The sequence below is a fragment of the Bubalus kerabau genome, chromosome 1 (assembly GCF_029407905.1).
Source record: "Bubalus kerabau isolate K-KA32 ecotype Philippines breed swamp buffalo chromosome 1, PCC_UOA_SB_1v2, whole genome shotgun sequence".
NCBI lineage: Eukaryota > Metazoa > Chordata > Mammalia > Artiodactyla > Bovidae > Bubalus > Bubalus kerabau.
The window spans coordinates 58,599,323-58,619,652 of record NC_073624.1 but is presented as its reverse complement, the minus strand read 5'-3'; the positions used below and the strand labels follow the sequence as shown (position 1 = coordinate 58,619,652).

Here is a 20,330-nt window from a genome sequence, read left to right as displayed (position 1 = left end):
AAAAGTTCTTTTGGGTTTTCCATATGATATTTCTTTGAGTTACTGTGTATGTAGCCAGGAATTGCGTCAGATACCACAAACACAGCAGCTAATCGAATTGACATGGTCCCTCCTCTATGAACTAAAAGGGTATACTGGATGGAACAAGATAAGCAAGCAGAAATTATATTATAGATAGACTGTCATGGGGAAAATACAGGGTGCTATGAGCAGCTACTCAGAGAAGGCAATGGCACCCCACTCCAGTACTCTTGGCCTGGAAAAATCCCATGGACGGAGGAGCCTGGAAGGCTGCAGTCCATGGGAACGTGAAGAGTCGGACATGACTGAGCGACTTCATTTTCACTTTTCCCTTTCGTGCACTGGAGAAGGAAATGGCAACCCACTCCAGTGTTCTTGCCTGGAGAATCCCAGGGACGGGGCAGCCTGTTGGGCTGCCGTCTATGGGGTCGCACAGAGTTGGACATGACTGAAGCGACTTAGCAGCAGCAGCATGAGCAGCTACTTGTACAAACTTGGGGAAGAAAGAAAAGTTTGCCAAAGAAAATGAAACGAAAATTAAAATCTAAAAGTTGTGAGGTGTGAAGAAGAATTAGGCAGGTGAGTTGATCTCTATTCTTTTTAAAAGTTTTCTTAAATATATTTCATTTTTTATTCATTCAAGATGTTTTGGTGATCCAGTTTCTTATTTTGTTTTGAGTCTAAGGGTAAAATGTCTCTCTGTTATCCAATTTTATGCATTTCCTCTACAATTCAGGGGCTTGAACTAATTTACTTTTATGCCTGATACTACTACTACTACTAAGTCGCTTCAGTCGTGTCCGACTCTGTGCAACCCCATGGACTACAGCCCACCAGGCTTCTCCGTCCATGGGATTCTCCAGGCAAGAACACTGGAGTGGGTTGCCATTTCCTTCTCCAATGCATGAAAGTGGAAAGTGAAAGTGAAGTCACTCAGTCGTGTCCGACTCTTAGAAACCCCATGGACTGCAGCCCACCAGGCTCTTTATGTCTGATATCTACCCTTAATATACATGCTCACTTCCCTTTTCACATGTTTCTTTTCTTAGTATATTTATGTAACTTAGAATGCAACAGATAGACAATCTAGCACTCCTCACTATCCCCCAGGATCTATGACTTGATTCATATGTGACTTTCATAAAATCACAATTGCTTTTCAACAGATGGAAAAAATATTTGTGGTGAAGTGTGCCAGGAGTATAAAAACTAAGCTTATCAAAATGACACAATTTCTATTTATATAGAAATCCTAAAGTTTATAAAAACATTTTCTTACTATTAAAAGAGATACAAAATAACAGTTTTTAAATAGATGATTTCCTTATATGTAATCAATTTTATATTATCTTGGAAAACTGCTTTCACAAAGGCACTATTCACTTTATGTGATGGAGAATGCACAACATGATGTCCTTAACCACTTTGACCAAATATCCCCCCCACCATCAAATTAATTCTTCAAGAATCAGTCAATATCTAATAGATTTTTTGGTTTTTAAATTTTGATTCTTTGATTTTTATGTACAGTCACACCACAGAGATTGAGGACTTGCTTCCAGACCACAGCAATAAAGTAAGTCATACAAATTTTTTGGTTTGCCAGTTTATATAAAACATAAAAGTTATGTTTACACTATACCACAATCTAGCAAGTGTGCAATAGCATTATGTCTAAAAACCATTCATACTTTAATTAAAATATACCTTATTGCTAAAAAAAATGCTAACCATCATCTAAGTAGAAGCTTCAGAGATCACTGATCACAGTAATCACACCATAAGAAATATAATAATAACAAAAAGTTAAAAATATTGTAAGAATTACCAAAATGTGACAGAGACATGAAATGAGCAAATGCTGTTGGAAAAATGGTGCCAAAATATTTGCTCAATGCAAACTTTCAATTTGTAAAAAAAAAAAACAAAAACAAAAAAACAAAACAGTATTTGCAAAGCTCAAAGCAAAGTGCAATAAAACAAGGTATGCCTGCATTTATTTCAGGTAATAAATAGTCCCTTCATTATCCACAGTTCCTATTTCCATGGTTTCAGTTACCTGTGATCAACCTCAATCCTACAATATTAAATGGGAAATTCCAGAAACATATAATTCATAAATTTTAAATTGTGTACAGGTCAGAGTAGCATGATGAAATCTTGCGCCATTCTGCTCCATTGTACTTGGGACGTGGATCATTGTCCAACATTCCCCCTATTAGTCACTTAGTAGGCAACTCAGTTATCAGATCCACTGTCTCAGTATTGCTCGTGTTCAAGTTTCTCTTACTTAATACTTAATAGTGGCCCCCAAATCCCGGAGTAGTGATGCTGGCAATTTGGAGGTGGTCAAGAGAAGCAGCAAAGTACCTCTTTTAGGGAAAAAGATGATTCCAGACTTAAAAATGAAAGAAAAAAATATTATATGCTGACATTGCTAAGATCTATGGTAAGAACAAATCTTCCAATCAGGAAGTTCTGAAGAAAGGAAAAGAAATCCATGCTACTTTTGCTGTGGCATCTCAAAATGGAAAAATTATGGCCACAGTGTGTAATCAGTACTTAGTTAGATGGAAAAGTCTATATTTATACAAGATGGTTTTAGAGAGACAGACCACATTCATACAATCTTTGCTAGAGTATATTGTTATAATGGTTTTATTATTTATTATTGTTGTTAATCTCTTACTGTGCCTAATTTATAAATTAAACCTCATCATATTTGTATATTAATATGTATAGGAAAAAAATCACAGTAAGTATAGGGTTTGGTACTATCCAAGGCATCCACTGGGGGTCGTGGAACAAATCCCCTGTGGAAAGGGGAACTACTGTATATTAGTTAATCTTAGAGTAAACCACATTTAATTATTTTATGTTTAATTTATTATCTTGATAGTCATATAAGTATTAATTGTACTTTATCCTGTCTTATCCTTCTATTCTCTCAGTGATTTTGGTTAAGTGTGAATGTTTCATATTTTTGACTTGTAGGCCTTTGTGTAAAATCCAGTTTACTGTAAGTCAATTAATTCTAGCAGAACTAAAATTGAACTATTACATTTTTCTAGGCTGAGGAGATAGTTATGGTAAACTCTTAATTTTTCAACACTGAATTAGAATTTCTACTCTTTTTCACTTCTCAGAAGAGTACCTAGTCTAGGCTAAATAATTAAGCAGTTAGTGACACAATGCATTATTCGTGAAGAAAGGTAATCTGGGTTTCATATCCATCTTTGCCACTAACATAATCTAATCAGAGGCAACAGTCATCTAACATCTCTAAGTCACAGTATTTTATCTGTCAAATGAAGTAACAGGATTACAGATTCTTCAAGGTCCCTTCATCTCGAAAATGCTAAAATTCTATGACTATCTTACATATAAAAACATCTAATGATTTGAGTGTGAATTTAGGGGTGAATTTAATATAAGTAGTATAGAAGACCAGGCTTCCTGGTAGCTCAGATGGTAAAGAATCTGCCTGTAATGCAGGAGACCGGAGTACAATCCCTGAGTTAGGAAGGTCCCCTGAAGAGGGAATGGTTACCCGAAGCAGTATTATTTCCTGAAAAATTCCATGGAGGGAGGAGCCTGGTTGGCTACAGTCCATGAGGTCACAAAGAGTTGGACATAACTGAGTGACTAACAACTTTTTGGGGCTTCCCCCTTGGCCAGAATTCCAGAGAATACCAAGGCCACTCACCTAGAGCCAGGCATCCTGGAGTGTGAAGTCAAGTGAGCCTTAGGAAGTATTACCATGAACTACGCTAGTGGAGGTGATGAAATTCCAGCTGAGCTATTTCAAATCATAAAAGATGATTCTGTTAAAGTGCTGCACTTAATATGTCAGCAACTTTGGAAAACTCAGCAATGGCCACAGGACTGGAAAAGGTCAGTTTTCATTTCAATCCCAAAGAAAGAAAATGCCAAAGCATGTTTACACTACTGTACAATTGTGCTCATCTCACACGCTAGCAAAGTAATGCTTAAAATCCTTCAAGCTAGGCTTTAGCAGTATGTGAACCAAAGAGTTGGACTATAAAGAAAGCTGAGTGCTGAAGAATTGATTCTTTTGAACTGTGGTGTTGGAGAAGACTATAGAGAGTCCCTTGGACTGCAAGGAGATCCAACCAGTCCATCCTAAAGGAGATCAGTCCTGGTGTTCATTGGAAGGACTAATGTTGAAGCTTAAACTCCAATACTTTGGCCACCTGATGTGAAGAGCTGACTCATTTGAAAAGACCCTGATGCTGGGAAAGATTGAGGGCAGGAGGAGAAGGGGACGACAGAGGATGAGATGGTTGGATGGCATCACCAACTCAATGGACATGGGTTTGGGTGGACTCTGGGAGTTGGTGATAGACAGGGAGGCCTGGTGTGCTGCAGTTCATGGGTTCACAAAGAGTTGGACACGACTGAGCAACTGAACTGAACTGAAAACTTCCAGATGTACAAGATGGATTTAGAAAAGGAAAAGGAACCAGAGATCAAATTGCCAACATATGCTGGATCATAGAAAAAGCAAGGGAATTCCAGAAAAACATCTACTTCTGTTTCATTGACTACACTAAAGCCTTTGACTGTGTGGATCACAACAAACTGTGGAAAATTTGTCAAGGGTTGGAAATACCAGACTACCTTACCTGAGAAACCTATATACAGGTCAAGAAGCTACAGATAGAACTGGACATGGAACAACAGACTGGTTCAAGATTGGGAAAGGAGTATGTCAAGGCTGCATATTGTCCTCCTGATTATCTAAATTATACGCAGAGTACCTCATGCAAAATACTGGGCTGGATGAATCACAAGCTGGAATCAAGACTGCTGGGAGAAATATCAACAACCTCAGATATGCAGATGATACCAAACTTATGGCAGAAATCAAAGAGGAACTAAAGAGCCTCTTGATGAGTGTGAAAGAGGTGAGTGAAAAAGCTGGCCTAAAACTCAATATTCAAAAAACTGGTTCCATCAATTCATGGCAAATAGAAGGGGAAACAATGGAAACAGTGAGAGACTTTATTTTCTTAGGCTTTAAAATCACTGCAGATGGTGACTGCAGCCATGAAATTAAAAGACGCTTGCTCCTTGGAAGAAAAGCTATGACCAACCTAGATAGCATATTAAAAAGCATAGACCTTTGCTGACAAAGGTCTGTCTAGTCAAAGCTATAGTTTTTCCAGTAGCATGTACAGATATGACAGTTGGACTATAAAGAAGGCTGAGTGCTAAAGAATTGATTCTTATTCTAAACTGCGGTGCTGGAGAAGACTCTAGAGAGTCCCTTGCAGAGCAAGATGAAACCAGTCAGTCCTCAAGGAAATCAACCATGAATATTCATTGGAAGGACTGATGCTGAAGCTGAAGCTGAAACTCCCAAAACTCTAGCCACCTAATGGGAAGAACGAACTCATTGGAAAACACCCTGATGCTGGGAAAGCTTGAGGGTAGGAGGAGAAAGAGGCAACAGAGGATGAGATTGTTGGTTGGCATCACTGACTCAATGGACATGAGTTTGAGCAAACTCCTGGAGATAGTGAAGGACAGGGAAGCCTGGTGTGCTGTAGTCCATGGGGTAGCAAAGAGTCAGACACAACTTAGTGATTGAATATGATAGGGTAAGAAGTCCACCTACAATGCAGGAGACATAGGAGATGCGAGTTCAATCCCTGGGTCAGGAAGAGACTCTGGAGGAAGAAATGGCAACCCACTACATTATTCTCACCTGCAAAGTCCCATGAACAGAGATGGCTGGTGGGCTACTGTCCACAGGTTTGCAGAGTCAGGCAGGACTAAGCACATAGTGCATATATATATATAAAATATATATATAATACACATTTATAAAAGATTGCATTATCTGTTCACAGTTATTCACGTCTTCCTTCAGCATAGCTTCCCCGTGGACTGTCTTTGCCCTATTGACTTTGGGCTCGGCCATGTGACATGCTTTGACCTATAGAATGTGGTGGAAAGAGCACTGTGGTGACCCAAACAAAGGCTTCAAGAGGCACTGTGTGCTTCTCCTCACTCTCTTAAGATTACGCTCTCAGCTATAAGTAAGCATGCCCCCAATAGTGGTACTTCTTAAGTCTGGGTCCCTGAGTGCAAAGACACATAGAGTAGTGCAACGGAACCAAACCCAGCTGAATCCCACCCGCATCCTGTCCAGTTCAGCCAACTTGCAAACCTGTGAGCAAGAAATGTTTTCATTGGTGTAAGCCATTACAGTTTTGTGGCTTGTTGTCACAGCAAAAGCTGACTAATCAAGTACTCAGTGTACTTTTTTTATTAAACTCATAAAAAGAAACTATTTTTGAAAGTTTAGTTCCAAATGCTTTATTAAGCAACTCCTTATTATCAGGGCTTTTGTTCCCTCCTTGATGCCTGGTATTGTACTGTATCAGCCAAAGTAAGACTTAGGAAAGAAAGGTATGTTTGTAGGAAAGTGAACAGATATATCTGAAGCTATTTCTCAGAATTATGTGTTTAAAAATGTAAGTGTTAATGGTACAAACAGATGGAAATTGTGGGGTCAGTCATCTGGCACTATTGTCATGATATGGTCAACATTCTTTGGCTGATGAGTTAGCTTTAGTGTGACTCAGTGAATTCCATCTATCTGAATGGTCAAATTTGAATACCTATATAGTGTTTTCTAATTAACTGGCTGAAATTTATTATTAAAAATCTCTAAAATTACATAATCATTGGAATGATTGGTGATTTGTTTATACTTTATAACAGCATTGGGAGTAGGAGAGACGCTAGCCATCTGACTATATTTAATTTCAAAAGAAAAATTACTTTTAAGTTATGAGTTCTATATTTTACCTTTGTCTTTCCTTTATATTTGCATATCTAGTCAAGAAGATGACTAAGTACCTATATCTATACAAGACATCATCTATGTAATTCCTAATGCCAGGAAAGAAAGGAAGCAAAACATATATTATGTAGGGAAGTTAATACTCAGGTATTTTCTGAGAATATTATAAATATAGCATAATTATGAAGAAAATCTGAAGAATCAACAACACTATAGACATATTCTAAAGCATCACAAGGATACTAATTGAACTGTTCAGTGAAATGAAATGGCATATTGCTAAAACTGATTGGCACATTCAAAAGTTGAGGGCATTTCATGGCAGCTATAGCCTTAGAGATTTTATCTATGCCCAGAAATGACTTGACACAATTGTTATAGATTGTGTCAAGCTATAATCCAATTATAGCTGCCAACATTAGTTGAACTTTAATTACCTGGAGTCTTTCTGTTAAACATGTTAGATATATTTCCTCATCTAATCTGCACACACAAGCCCTATGAGGTAGGAATTTCCTTTACAGTAAAGCAACTGAACAGAGAAGGCAATGGCACCCCACTCCAGTATTCTTGCTTGGAAAATTCCATGGACGGAGGAGCCTGGTAGGCTGCAGTCCATGGGGTCGCCAAGAGTCAGACATGACTGAGTGACTTCACTTTCACTTTTCACTTTCCTGCATTGGAGAAGGAAATGGCAACCCACTCCAGTGTTCTTGCCTGGAGAATCCCAGGGACGGGGGAGCCTGGTGGGCTGCCGTCTCTGGGGTCGCACAGAGTTGGACATGACTGAAGCGACTTAGCAGCAGCAGCAGCAAAGCAACTGAGGCTGAAAGTAACAAAATATTTTGCCCAAGGTAGATGTCTAAAGTAAAAAAAATGTATCCATGACTCATAATTCACTCCGTGTTAAACCTAATGAACAGAAGAAATGAAAAAATCCTTTAGGCTCATAAGTTTAATATCTATAGATACTGATACTAAGCATCATATTCAAAGTTTCATAGTTAGAAGCAGAAATTAAACAATAAACTGAGGTTTTTGTTTTTTTTTAACCATGGTCTTCTAATATATTACATCACATATTTATGAAACTATCTCCTATGATGTTTTTGGAATTTTATTTCCAAATACATATTTTGTCTACCAAGCTTCAGTATAATTTTTATAGTCACATACTTTAATATAATCAATCAATTTATCTACTAATTTCTATGTTTTGTTTCCCCTGAAGAGTTCAATAACCTCTAAAAAATACATTTTATCGCAGTGGGGCCCCAGGATATGAAAATAATGAACTCCTAAGGAATCTTGTTATTTTATTCATATTTGATTACTAAATTAAGAGAATTGTAAGATGCATACCCGATGTAGGTTAGTCTTAGACTAAATAATCATCCATTTCACTAGCATCAAATTGTAAATCTCAGCGATGTCTGAGAATTTTTAGAACCTAGAAGATTGTTACAAATCTGCCTAAGAAAGTAAGTATTTTACAAAAATTAAGTGGATCTTTCCTCACCTCATTACAGCCGTTGCAGATAAAGGACACATTCCTTGACCTAGCTTATAAATAAATCTTTAGCAGACTTTCCAATTATCACTTTTAGTAAGAAGATAACTATGACAGGGTATGAAGGGTGACTGCAAAGGAAAGATAGAAACTGGGTAGGAAAGGAAGGATGGAATTATCTCCCTTGGCAACAAATATTTCGATAAAATGTTTTTAGTGTAACCTTTAACTGACTTATTCATTATTTTACAGTGACAAATTAAATCATACATGAAATACTAATTTACAAATGACATGAAGTCAAGAAGAATAAATAACAGACTGTATAACAGATAGAAGTTCTCAAGAAGAAGAAATTTAACACAGTAAAATGTAGAAGAAATAGACAACATTTTGCACTGAGAATTTCTTTAAAGAAAGGTTATTCCAGCAAAGGCAAATTTACCAAAAAGCGCATGGTGCTTAAGCTTTTAGGACCCTTGATCGACATCAAAACTTTCCAAACAGCTATACCTAATTATTGATATAGCATTCTTCTTAAAGGGGGCCTCCAAATTTATATAAGCTCCAGGACCCATAAAATCTGAATTTACTTTGAATTTATCTCATGAGATAATATAAGCTGCCTAATGGAATCCCTCCAAAATTATTTAGCAAGCCTTTCAGATCAAACCAAGTACAGCAAATAAAATCACCATAACTCAGCCCACAGCATAATTTGGACACCAGAATAGATTTACATATAAGTGGGAAAAATAATAATCTGAAACCGAAAAAACTGACTCCTCAGCCCTCAGCCTAGTGAGGAGAAAAGGAAAATTGCACACTGAAGAGAACAGTGAAGTAGGTTTCCCAAAGTGGTAACATACAAGGTACCAATAAGCATTCCTCCGAAAGAAGAAGGTCTAACCAGGACCATCCTGGGTATGAGATACTGGGCAAATAGTTTATTTTGTGGGACTGTTGTCTATAAAGATTTTGATTTAAGTGTATCACACAATTCACACACCTAGTGAAATACAGTGATTTATCAATGAAGATTTAGAACAATGGGTAGAGAAAAGGCACTTACATATTTTTTATTGTACAACTTGCTCTCATTGCCTCTTCCTGTTCAGATCCAGGAACTATATCTTCATGTTCTTTATTGTCATACATGCCATTCTGAGCAAATTTTATACTACCACTGTAAAGAATCTCCCTGTAATGCAAGAGACTCCAGTTTTATTCCTGGGTCGGGAAGATCTCATGGAGAAGGGATAGGCTACCCACTCCAACATTCTTGGGCTTCCCTAGTAGCTCAGACAGTAAAGAATTCACCTGCAATGCAGGAGACCTGGGTTTGATATCTGGATTGGGAAGATCTCCTGGAGGAGGGCATGACAACTCACTCCAGGATTCTTGCCTGGAGAATCCTCATGGACAGAGAAGCCTGGAGGCCTACGTCCATGGGGTCACAAAGAGTCGTACATGACTGAGTGACTAAGAACAGCACAGACTTGACCCTGGGGAGCACAGTACCACTGCATCAGCTGAACAAAATGAATCAGAAGGGCCCACTGACAATGGTAAGCAAGAGTCTTGAGTGGTCTCAGAAGAGAGCAGCATAGTCAGCTGTGGAGGATTACCTGACATGTGGCATAGACCTTGCTGAGGAGTGGGGTGAGCATTCTGGGTGCCAGTGGCTGGGAGTGCACAGCATTAAGATGCCTCTTGCAGTCCCTGCAGGCCCTAAGTGCTAGAGACTGCAGTCATCACAAAGGTCAAGCATGAGTCAGTGAGAAATGATTATGCACAGGTCCACAGCTCAAGCTCAAGGGTCAATGACTGATGGTTGATAGCCCACATCCCTGAGGTCCTCCTGTGTCTGACACAAGTGAGAATTACCCAAATCAGCATGTTAGGAGCCAGTTTCATGCAATCCCAAAAGAAACACTGTGGTAGCCAGCAGGAATGATCCACTCACCAGGCTACCCAGTTAGAACTGGGACAGGCCAGAAGGCCCTGGGGTAACCCAGAAGTATAACTGCCAGAGCACGTGGGGGGCATTGGATGATTCTGTGTGCAGAGAGTTACTGGGGGCCTCAGAGGCAAGCAGTGGGGACAATGGGCCATGCAGATCCTGGTCTGGATTCAGGGAACCAGGCCCAGACAGGATTGTCAGGCACTGTCAGACAAGAGAAGGACCTTAGAAAAAAATTTGAAGCAGGTACCTTAAATCTTGGGGCCCCTTAAGGCACAGAGTCTGAGGCGAGAGACACTCTTGCCTAGGTCTAAGGGTTGAACTTGATCCAATTCAAAGTGAGAAAACATTCAGAACAGCCTAAGATCTGGTGAAGCAGAATGCTAAATACTGGAGATCTGGAAGAAAGGACTTAGTGGGTAAGACTGGAGGTGGTGGTCTCTATCAGATACCTCTCCTGTCAGAGAGGGTGGCACTCTAGGTAGTTTAGGTGTTCATTGGAGGTTTGGATACAAAGGGGGAAAGAGAAATTATTTAAAATCAGTCATATCAAAGCAAAAAATGTATTAAAAAGGAACAAAAGGCCACAACAAAAATCGAAAAAAACAAACCCCAAACAATTTAAAAAGTTCTTTGCATATCAACAGAGTGGCCCCTGAAAAATACAGCCAGTATTGCTGGACCAGGACCCATCTGCCCTCAGATTCCACCCTTGTTCTTCTGCTCCTCTTTGTATCTCATGGCTGACTTCTGTAGGCTGTGTTTCCCCAGGATTCTAAATCAGCTGGTTTCAGTGTGGGCTTGTACAGCCAATGAGAAGCTCTTGTGTGTGACTGGAAAGTGTTAAGTAGGGAGAAGACATGGGTATTTTTCTCTTTTTCTGCCTTGGAAAGCATCTCATTGGTGACTGCTTCTTTTCCATGTTTCATGATATTTATGGTTTTGCTGGCCCTTGAGCTCCAATAACATCACCATCTCCTTTTGTTCCTTAGACAAGGGCTTCCTGTTTTTGCTAGTCTCTAAGTCACCTCACTGCCCCCATTTTGCCTCTCTAATAGCCCATCATCCGTATAACTAATCCTCCACTTCATATTCCCTCTGTTGTAAAGCCTCTATAAATAAAATAGTGTGGTATTGGTTCATGAATAGATAGGACAATGAAACAAATAGAAAAACCATAAATAGACTCAGATATATATGGAAACTGAGAATATGATAAAGTTGGCATTTCAAACCACTTGGGAAAAAGATGACCTTTAGCATAGATAATATTGGTTCAGCTTGAGAGGCATTTAGGTAAAGCAAAAAAATGAATCTTAGCTCACACTTACCTCAAGATTAATTCCAAGATCAATTTTATATAAATGTAAAATACAAAACTACATAAGTTCTAGAAAAAAATTAGTGAATTATACTTTAATCTGAGAGCTGGAGAGCCTTTCTAACTATGATTTTAAATCAGAAGAATGCGAGTAAGTAGTGAGAAATGGAGGCCTTCCCTAGTGGCTCAGTGGTAAAGAATCCACCTGCCAATGCAGGAGACATGGGTTTGATCCCTGGTTCAGGAAGAGCCCCTGGAGAAGAAAATGGCAACTCACTCTATTATTCTTGCCTGGGAAATCCCATGGACAGAGGAGCTGCCAGGCTGCAGTCCATGGGGTCACAAAGAATCGGACACAATTTAGCAACAACAAAAACAGTGAGAAATGGAACTACTTAAAAAAGAAAAGAAAATGACATAAGCAAAATCAAAGGACAAATCAGGAGAAAATGGTTACAACCTAAATCACAAAGGTCTTATTCAATGTTTCTCTACCTCAGCATCTTTGACATTTGGGGCTAGATAATTCTTTACTGTGGGGCCTGCTCCATGCATTGTAGAATATTTAGCAGCATCTTTGGCCTTTCCAGCTAGATGCCAGTAGAAACCCTTTCTAGGTATGACATTCAAAAATTCTTCTAGACATTGCCAATTGTCTTAGGGAAGGAAGCCAGGCAAGAGGCAAAATCATTCCCAACTGAGAACCACTACTCTGTTCTAATAAAAAGGATCCTAAAACAGTGAAAGAAAGATCTTGAAACAGTGAAGTTCAAATCCCCAATAGAACGTGGGGTGAAAGACATGGACAGTTGATATAAAGAGAAACAAATGCTACTGAACACATGGAAAGATCCTTAACCTCACCAATAATAAGAAAAATGCATATTAAAACTATACTGAGATATTTCTGAATTATCAAATTGGCACATATCCATATTTGAAACAACTTGGTGAGGCAGACATTACTAATAGGAGCAAAATGGAAAAACCCTTCTGAATGGGAATTTGACAATAACTTTAAGAAATTAACCTCACATTTTCCTTTGACCTAAGAACCTCACTTCCAGAGACCTTCCAAAAGAGACATAACTTCACAAGTACAAAACAACATATGCACAAGGTTATTTAAGGGTTTTTTTTGTTGTTGTTGTTTTTTTGAATCAGCAGAAGGTTAAAAGTAATTCAGATGTCCACCAACAGGGATGGTGGAATAAACTATGACACCTACACCCAATAAAGACTTCTGCAGGCCTTGAAGGAAATGAAGACTACCTCTATGTGTTGATTTGAAATAATGTTCAGGATGTATCGGGCTTCCCAGGCGGTGTTAGTGGTAAAGAAATTGCCTGCAGATGCAGGAGACTTAAAAGAGATGTGATTCGAACAGGATGTATTAAGTGGAAAAAGCAAGATGCAGAACAGTGTGTGTGTGCATTGCAAAAAGAAAACTCTTAAAAATGGTAAAATAGCAGATGAATGGGAAGAGTGAAGTAGGAGGTAGATGGAAGCAAAAATATTCTGAGTATATCTTTCTTTTTTATGTAATTTTGACTTTTGAACTATGCAAATATCTAACATATTAAAGGATTTTAAAAATAGGAACAGTTAACCTTAACATTGAAAAGAAACCGAAAGAAACCAAACTCTACTTTAAGTTAGTAATACAACTCAAAGAGAAAATAATTTCAAGTGACTTTTGATACAAGTATTCTTATTATATTTTAAACACTATCTTAGAATATATCCCAAGAATGAAAGCATTTCAAATAAACCTTAAATTTCTGTCAATAGTTTTATTGTTACATAATTGGTATTAAAATTTAGAACCTATTTTATATGATAGGATAAATCAGTAAATATCTTAGAAACCAAAATTTTCATTATAAAAGAGATACAAATATAAAAAAAATTTTAATTAGAAACACCCATACCCACTATCATTGATTGAAAACACTAAATATATAAAAATTCAAAATTCCACAGTAGTTCTTTGAGAAAGAAAAAAATGAGAGGGGTACTTATTTGCCATTACTAGAGGTAATTAATATTACCATTAATTAATAATTAATATTAATTACCAATTTTTACTTTATTATAAACTTTTTACTTTAAAAGTTGATAGTTAAAAATAATTAAGAATTTCTTTGCCTTTGGGGGAGAAGCTGTTGCCCATACCCACTTTATTATAGAAAGCTCTTTATAGAAGATTAACAACCAATAAATGTACAAGAAATAATATTATAAAAGAATCACAATTTTGCAACCCCAATGAAATGATTACTCCCTTAAAGGATTATCAAAGAATGATAAACTCTTATGTGAAAGGCCATTGGGAAATTCATGATGTTATTCCCCATGTTCACTCACACCACAATTCACTCACTAACTGCAAAGGGAAAAAATAAGCTTTAACAGTGGCAAGATCTGGTGGTGACCCCCCAAAAGAGGTTGAATTTCTGTGACCAACAGAGGGGAAATCCAATATTGTATGCCTTCTGATGTGATGTGTTATAAGGTGCTCAGAATCACCTATAAAACATTCCTGTAAAAAATACATAACCTGAATATAACCAAGAGTTCAGATCTAACTTCCAGGTTATAAGGAATACTGAGTGTAAAGCAACAAGTTAAAAACCCAATAAGAAAGAAATCAGACACAATACAGAATGTGGGCTATTTTATTTAATCTCATAAAGCAGTCAATATCATGGGGAAGAAAGTGATGTTGGAAGACTTCTCTAGGCCAAAAGAAATTAAAGTCATATAACAATCAAATGAAATATATAAATTTTGATTAAACCCTGGCTCAAAAAAAGCAGCTGCATGGGCATTTTGGGGGAAAATGGGTAAATTAGATAGATTGATAGGTTAGATAAATGGATTAAATATCAATAAGATATTATCATTAATTCTCCTAGGTGTGAAATAATGTTGTGCTTCTGTAGCAGAATGTCCTTTTTCTATATGTATAGTGAAATATTTAGGAGTAACATACCTAAAATTCATTTGCAAATGATTCAGCAAAATAGGTAGGAAGATGAATGGATGATAGATAGCTGACAAATAAAGCAAATATGGCAAATGGCAAACTGTTGATTATAGGTTGTTGGGTAGTGGGCACCTGTTCAATTGCATATTTTTTCTACTTTTCTGTTTGAAACTTTTTGTAATAAAAATGTAGTTAAGATACAGTGTGAATATAGGATAGGATATGGCTGAACACAAAGAACATGTGTGTGTAGGGATTAATCTGTCCTTAGACTACAGAAGCACAAAAAACTACTTAGTCTGAGGCAGCTGAGACAGAGATGTGAGGGTGGCATTGGATTTACCTTCTAGAGCCAAAAAGGCTCTGGGGAGCTGTTTCAGATTTTGGTGCTGACAATGCAGCCAAGTAGACTGAGATCTATGGATCTAGAGCATTTGGTCATGACTTAAGAGAAATAGGTAGTGCAAGTGGTAATGTTGGCAGGGGAGAGTCTACCTCAGCTATTTCTGTTATGGTTTATGGTACATGTGATGGGGACAACCAGGAAATCAGAGGGGGAGCAATTGTCACTGAGGAGTACATTCACAAGAAGGATTTAGGCTGAGAGTCAAGTAAAGGATATAAAAAAAAAAACTAGACAGAAACCTAGGAAGGCCAATAGATCCAAATGAGTCCTGAGAATCTCTTTAAAAGACAAGCAGCAGATAGTCAACAAATTCTTTTAAAATTACCTAGTTACAGATCACTTTCTCAGTTCCAGAAAGTTTTTGCCCTCTGAGAGGAACTTCATGGTTTGTTAATAAGTATCTGGCCCCATCACACACTAGTTTCAGGGTGAAAAGGAAATATTACTTTAATTGACTAGTTGAAAATTTCACAGATCTGGAATTTAATTACCTGTTAAAACTATCGGTAAGATATCACAGACTCATAAAATTTTAGTGCCTTTTAAAAATAACTGTAATCTATCAGTATCTTGGAGGGGATATACATTGAAATAACTTAAGTATTGGAATATAACTAAGTCTAAGGTTGAAGAAGAGACTTAAAAGTACTTAGATGCACGCTACTGAAGTTAAAGTGAAAAAGAAGATTCTAAGTGATAAGGACAAACTGTGCATCAAAATCCTCTATCATCTCCACACTTTGGAATTCCTGTTTTGGATTCCAGGGAAAACCAGAAGGTGGATGAAGTTATTCTTTGTGAAAGTACAGCTCGTTTTCAGAGTCAGTTCACTCTGTTTGGCATTTAGAGCCTTTATATTCTAATCTACTTCTTAGTTATATGGGACTTTGGCTTGTTTTCCAGCTTTTAATTCTATTTGTCCTTCTCTAGGCAACATATGTGCACAAGGTAACATTTTGTACTGTGTATTGTCTCTCTATCTAGTACAAGAATTGGACTCATAGGAAGTCCTGGACACTTGACTTACTAGCCCATTTATTAGGTAAGTAAATTTACACTTCTGGTATACTCCCTCATCTGCAATGACCCTCCAAAATCTTCAGTTTTATAATTTCTTACACAGAGAACAGATCTTTGCTGCTAAATTGGTGCCTGAAAATAGCCCTAGCAGGGGATGAGATGGTTAGACAGCATCACTGACTCAATGGACATGAATTTGAGCAAACTCTGGGAGGTAGTGAAGGATGGGGAAGTCTGGTGTGCTGCAGTCCCTGGGGTCACAGAGTCAGACATGACTTTGGGACTGAAGAACAAAAACACTTTAAGAGAACAAAATTTTCTCTGAAAAATATTTTCCATTTCCACTGATAATGCAAAAGTAAATTCCACCAGTATATAATAATCATAAATTCTTAATAAGTGGCATCTCAATTAATAATGCTTTACTAATGCTTAAAATATTCTGCAGTGCTAAAAACATTTAGCTACATTAGCAAATGACCCAAATTAACGCCAGTATTATTTCTTTACAATTGATGACCCACGTGTGAATAAAACCTGAATTACATAGGACTTGATGATTTAAAATCAACTTGCACCATACTGATCCCACTTAGGGTTGTTATCATGCTGTGTTTCTTATGATTCAGTTGTAATTAGTTGGAATATTCCGCAGCTGTTTGTGATTTCAGTGAAGAATAAGATGTTTATATAGAGAAAATGTTTCATTACTATCTCTACTTTTTAAAATTCCTTTCTTTGTAAATGGTATTTTGTGATATGTTTTCCCATCATTTCAAATCCTAAACAAGGCTGTTAAACAGAGTTTTACCATCCATGGAAAAATTGCTACATGTTACTTTCCTTCTCTACTTCATCCCTACATGCATACATACATTCACATTATTTTTATATGTGACCATTTTTGCTCTGGATAAGACATTACTGCAAAAGCACACTGTGTCAGGCTTTCTCGGGTTTTTACCTCTCTCTGCTGGTACCATGGCTGGAGTTTCAGATGTACCATCATTTCCTTTAGTTGTTGTTTTCCATTTTAGTGGTTATTTTGAAATAAGAATCATGCTTCATCAGAATATTTGAATGTCTGCATTCCTTCATGATGTGAGCCTTCTATGGTTATGCAGGGCTGCCCTCTTTCCTGCTTTAATTCCCTAATTTCCAGGTAATATTGAAATCAGTCAAGGATATAACTTTAAGGGCCTGTATTGAAAGCCAATACAATCCTTATAGATACAGCGTTGAATTCTGAAGTACCGTGAAACATGGTGTGAAAACCACCTTCTCAATATATCTTGGAGGACAATTAGTAAACTTCAGGTATAGCCTCATCCTCATTTTGCAGGTTTTACATATGTCCAATTCATATCCTTGGATTTCCAAGAGGAGGTGGTAGTGTGCTTTCCTACTAGTGTGGAAAGGAAGTACGGGGTTACTTAAGGGGAGGGCAGGATAGGCCATTATATGCATGTGATAGTAAGGAATTAGTACAGGCATCAAGAGGTACAGTATGGAAATTGGAAGATACATAAATATATTTCTCAGCATTTCAAGATAATTGGGAGAGGAAAATAATAAGTAGGAATATAGGGGATACCTACTATTATATTTTTGCTATATTATATATAGCAAATTGTACTATATTATATATAGAATCCATCTTCATCTGGTAACAACATCATGACTTTTCTCTGAGAAACTATCCCTTCCCTACTGTATGAGTGAGACTCAACCACAGTGCTATGTCCTCCCCTGGCCAACCCAGACAAATCAGATACTCCATGGAAAGATTCACAAATCTTTAATTGAGGGACACATAGATTAAAACATTTTCAAATTGATTGATCTCTACAATAGTGTTTTGAAGAGACCTTGTCATCAGCTACCGTGGATATCAGCACCCTGTCTCTGCTCCCTAGATAGCCCTATTTGCTCTTTTTGAAACTTTGCTTTTTGATCCTCCTGATGTCTTTTGCTTACAGTGTTACAACTCTGATACATCTAGACTAAGGACCTAAGTCTCTTTAGTGACCCAGAGAACTTAGAAGGAAAACTGTAGCTTTGATAAAGGGTAGATGGACTGGATTAAAGAATGGAGACTTTCTACAACCTAGTGGAGAAAGAAGGAGTTGGTCCAGAAATTGTCTAGGCCTCTGGTCCTCTTTGAGGTAAGAAAACTAAGCCGGAATGTGAATGAATCCACTATTTCCTTCACTGCGAAAGTCCGATGATACAAAACGCCAGTGACACGAACCAGTGGGCTTGGTGAGGGCTTCGGGTGTACATAATGCTGCCAGTTCTTTACATCCTTTCTGTGCTAGTAATTCTGACTTGGACTGGGTTGTTTTAGTTCAAAGAAAATGTTGATTGAGACTTTTTGTTGGAATATCTAGAACTTATCATATGATTTACACAAGTATAAGGGTCCTTGGAAATACATAAATCAATGGGGAAAAAGTGCTTTTCTAGCTTAACAAATTATAGCAATGGAAGCTTTTCTTAACTCCATCTTAAAAGATATAAATTCACACACCTTCTTTGTCTTTCTGATATGTTACATTTTGTTATTTATGGGCTCTAAATGTAAATTAAACACAACTTGGCTTCTTGTCTTTGATTAAATTGCAGCTCAAATATTTGTAAACTTTTGTAAGTATATTTTCTGTTGTCAGACAATAAGGACAGCCACTTCACAATATTTTCCAGAGTCAATAAATTCAAGTTCACCTGGAGTCTATAAATTTGGATAGGCTCTATCTTGAAGACTGCATGGTAAACAAAGTTAGATTCAGGATAATCCATTAGCTGATATAGAAAATGTTTGGGTCAATCAGGGTTTGTCAGTCTTTACACTATCGACATTTTGAGCTGGATAATTCTTTGCTGTGGATGGTTGTCTTGTGCATTGTAGGATGTTTTTCAGCATCCCTGATCTGTATCTACTAGATACTATTAGCAATATGTTCTATTGCCAAATGTCCCTGCTGGGGAGGGCAAGATCACCCCCAGGTGAGAACCACTGGTGTATTTTGTTGTGTTTAAGGGCACTGGTTTGGAACCTGACAAATCTAAGCTCAACAATCAGATCTGCCACTTCTTACCATTGACCTGGGAAAGTTTCCTGAACTGTGAAATGTTGATCTAAAAAAAAAAAAAAAACAACTTGTGTTGGGGTATAATTGATTTACAGTGTTGTGCTAAACTCAGGCCTACAGCATGAAATGTTGATTTTGGTATGGTCTACCTCCTAGGATTCTTGGAAAGGTGAGAGAACACAATGCACTTAACTTGGTGATTCATCCACAATAAAAACTCAGTAAAAGAGATTATTGTTATTAATAGTAAGTAATAGTAAGTATGCCATAATTCCTAAATCCTAAATGACAATTTCCCAAAATAGTGAATAATCACATTTACAATTACTTTGTTTTACAAAGGTCAAATGAACTAAAACTCAAAGGTAAATAAACTAAGCTTTAAATATGATAGCTCCTAAATGGGACCAAGATGAACTTTGTGGTTAACTCTTTGAACTTTGGAATTATTTTCAGTAAAATGGCTAGAAAATGCTGTTTTTCATATGTGACTGCTGAGGAGAGGTATAGTTAGGAGACATAAAACTGAATAAATGCTATGGCATAAGAAGAGAAACTTGATTTCATTCTCTTCCTCTAAATCCTTAGGTGTTAGCAGTAAAAGATACCAAGAAAATGAAGAACTAGAATATGGAATACTGTCACATGGAACTAATATAAGAAATACAACTAAAGACAAACTTAAATGAAGAAATTTTGTATGCTGTCAACCACAGAATTAGAGAAATGACAGATGAATACCCTGATTGTCAAACCACTTTCCGTACAAAAATAAACTTCTGAACTTTGGTATTTTACTTAATAGAAAATTTTTCTTTTTTGAAAAAGTTTTTAGTATGTATTAAGATCTGATGAATGACCTCAGCCATTCATCAGATCTTAATGCATATGAAAAAAAAAACAAGCTCATCCCAAACTTTGAGACTCTGAAAAAATAATTGCATAAGTAGAATGACATTTAAAATGCTGATTTAAATCTCTTAGCATAAAATTCAACAATCTGGGAATTTTATGTGCTTTCCTCCTGGATTCTGGTGCACTCTCAAGTGAGTATAGCTTTTAACCACAAATAAATGGTTGTTCTGAAGGGGAGTTGTATAGTCTTTTTAATTCCAAGTTCACTTTGGGGATTTTCAGGCAGTGATTTTATTTGGGGGTCTGTGGAAAGAGTAA

At 37.2% G+C, this 20,330-nt stretch overlaps 1 protein-coding gene and 1 long non-coding RNA gene across 6 annotated transcripts in view; one reads left to right on the top strand and one right to left on the bottom strand.

Annotated features, from left to right (window-relative positions):
• ANKS1B (ankyrin repeat and sterile alpha motif domain containing 1B) overlaps window positions 1–20,330 on the bottom strand; it is a 1,161,043-nt gene that overhangs the window by 635,245 nt on the left and 505,468 nt on the right. The gene's annotated exons all lie outside the window — the stretch shown is intronic.
• On the top strand, window positions 1,549–19,926 carry LOC129649218 (uncharacterized). The gene is made up of 4 exons (XR_008713023.1): window positions 1,549–1,597; window positions 16,030–16,087; window positions 18,045–18,230; window positions 19,746–19,926. It is a non-coding gene; the product is annotated as an uncharacterized LOC129649218 (long non-coding RNA).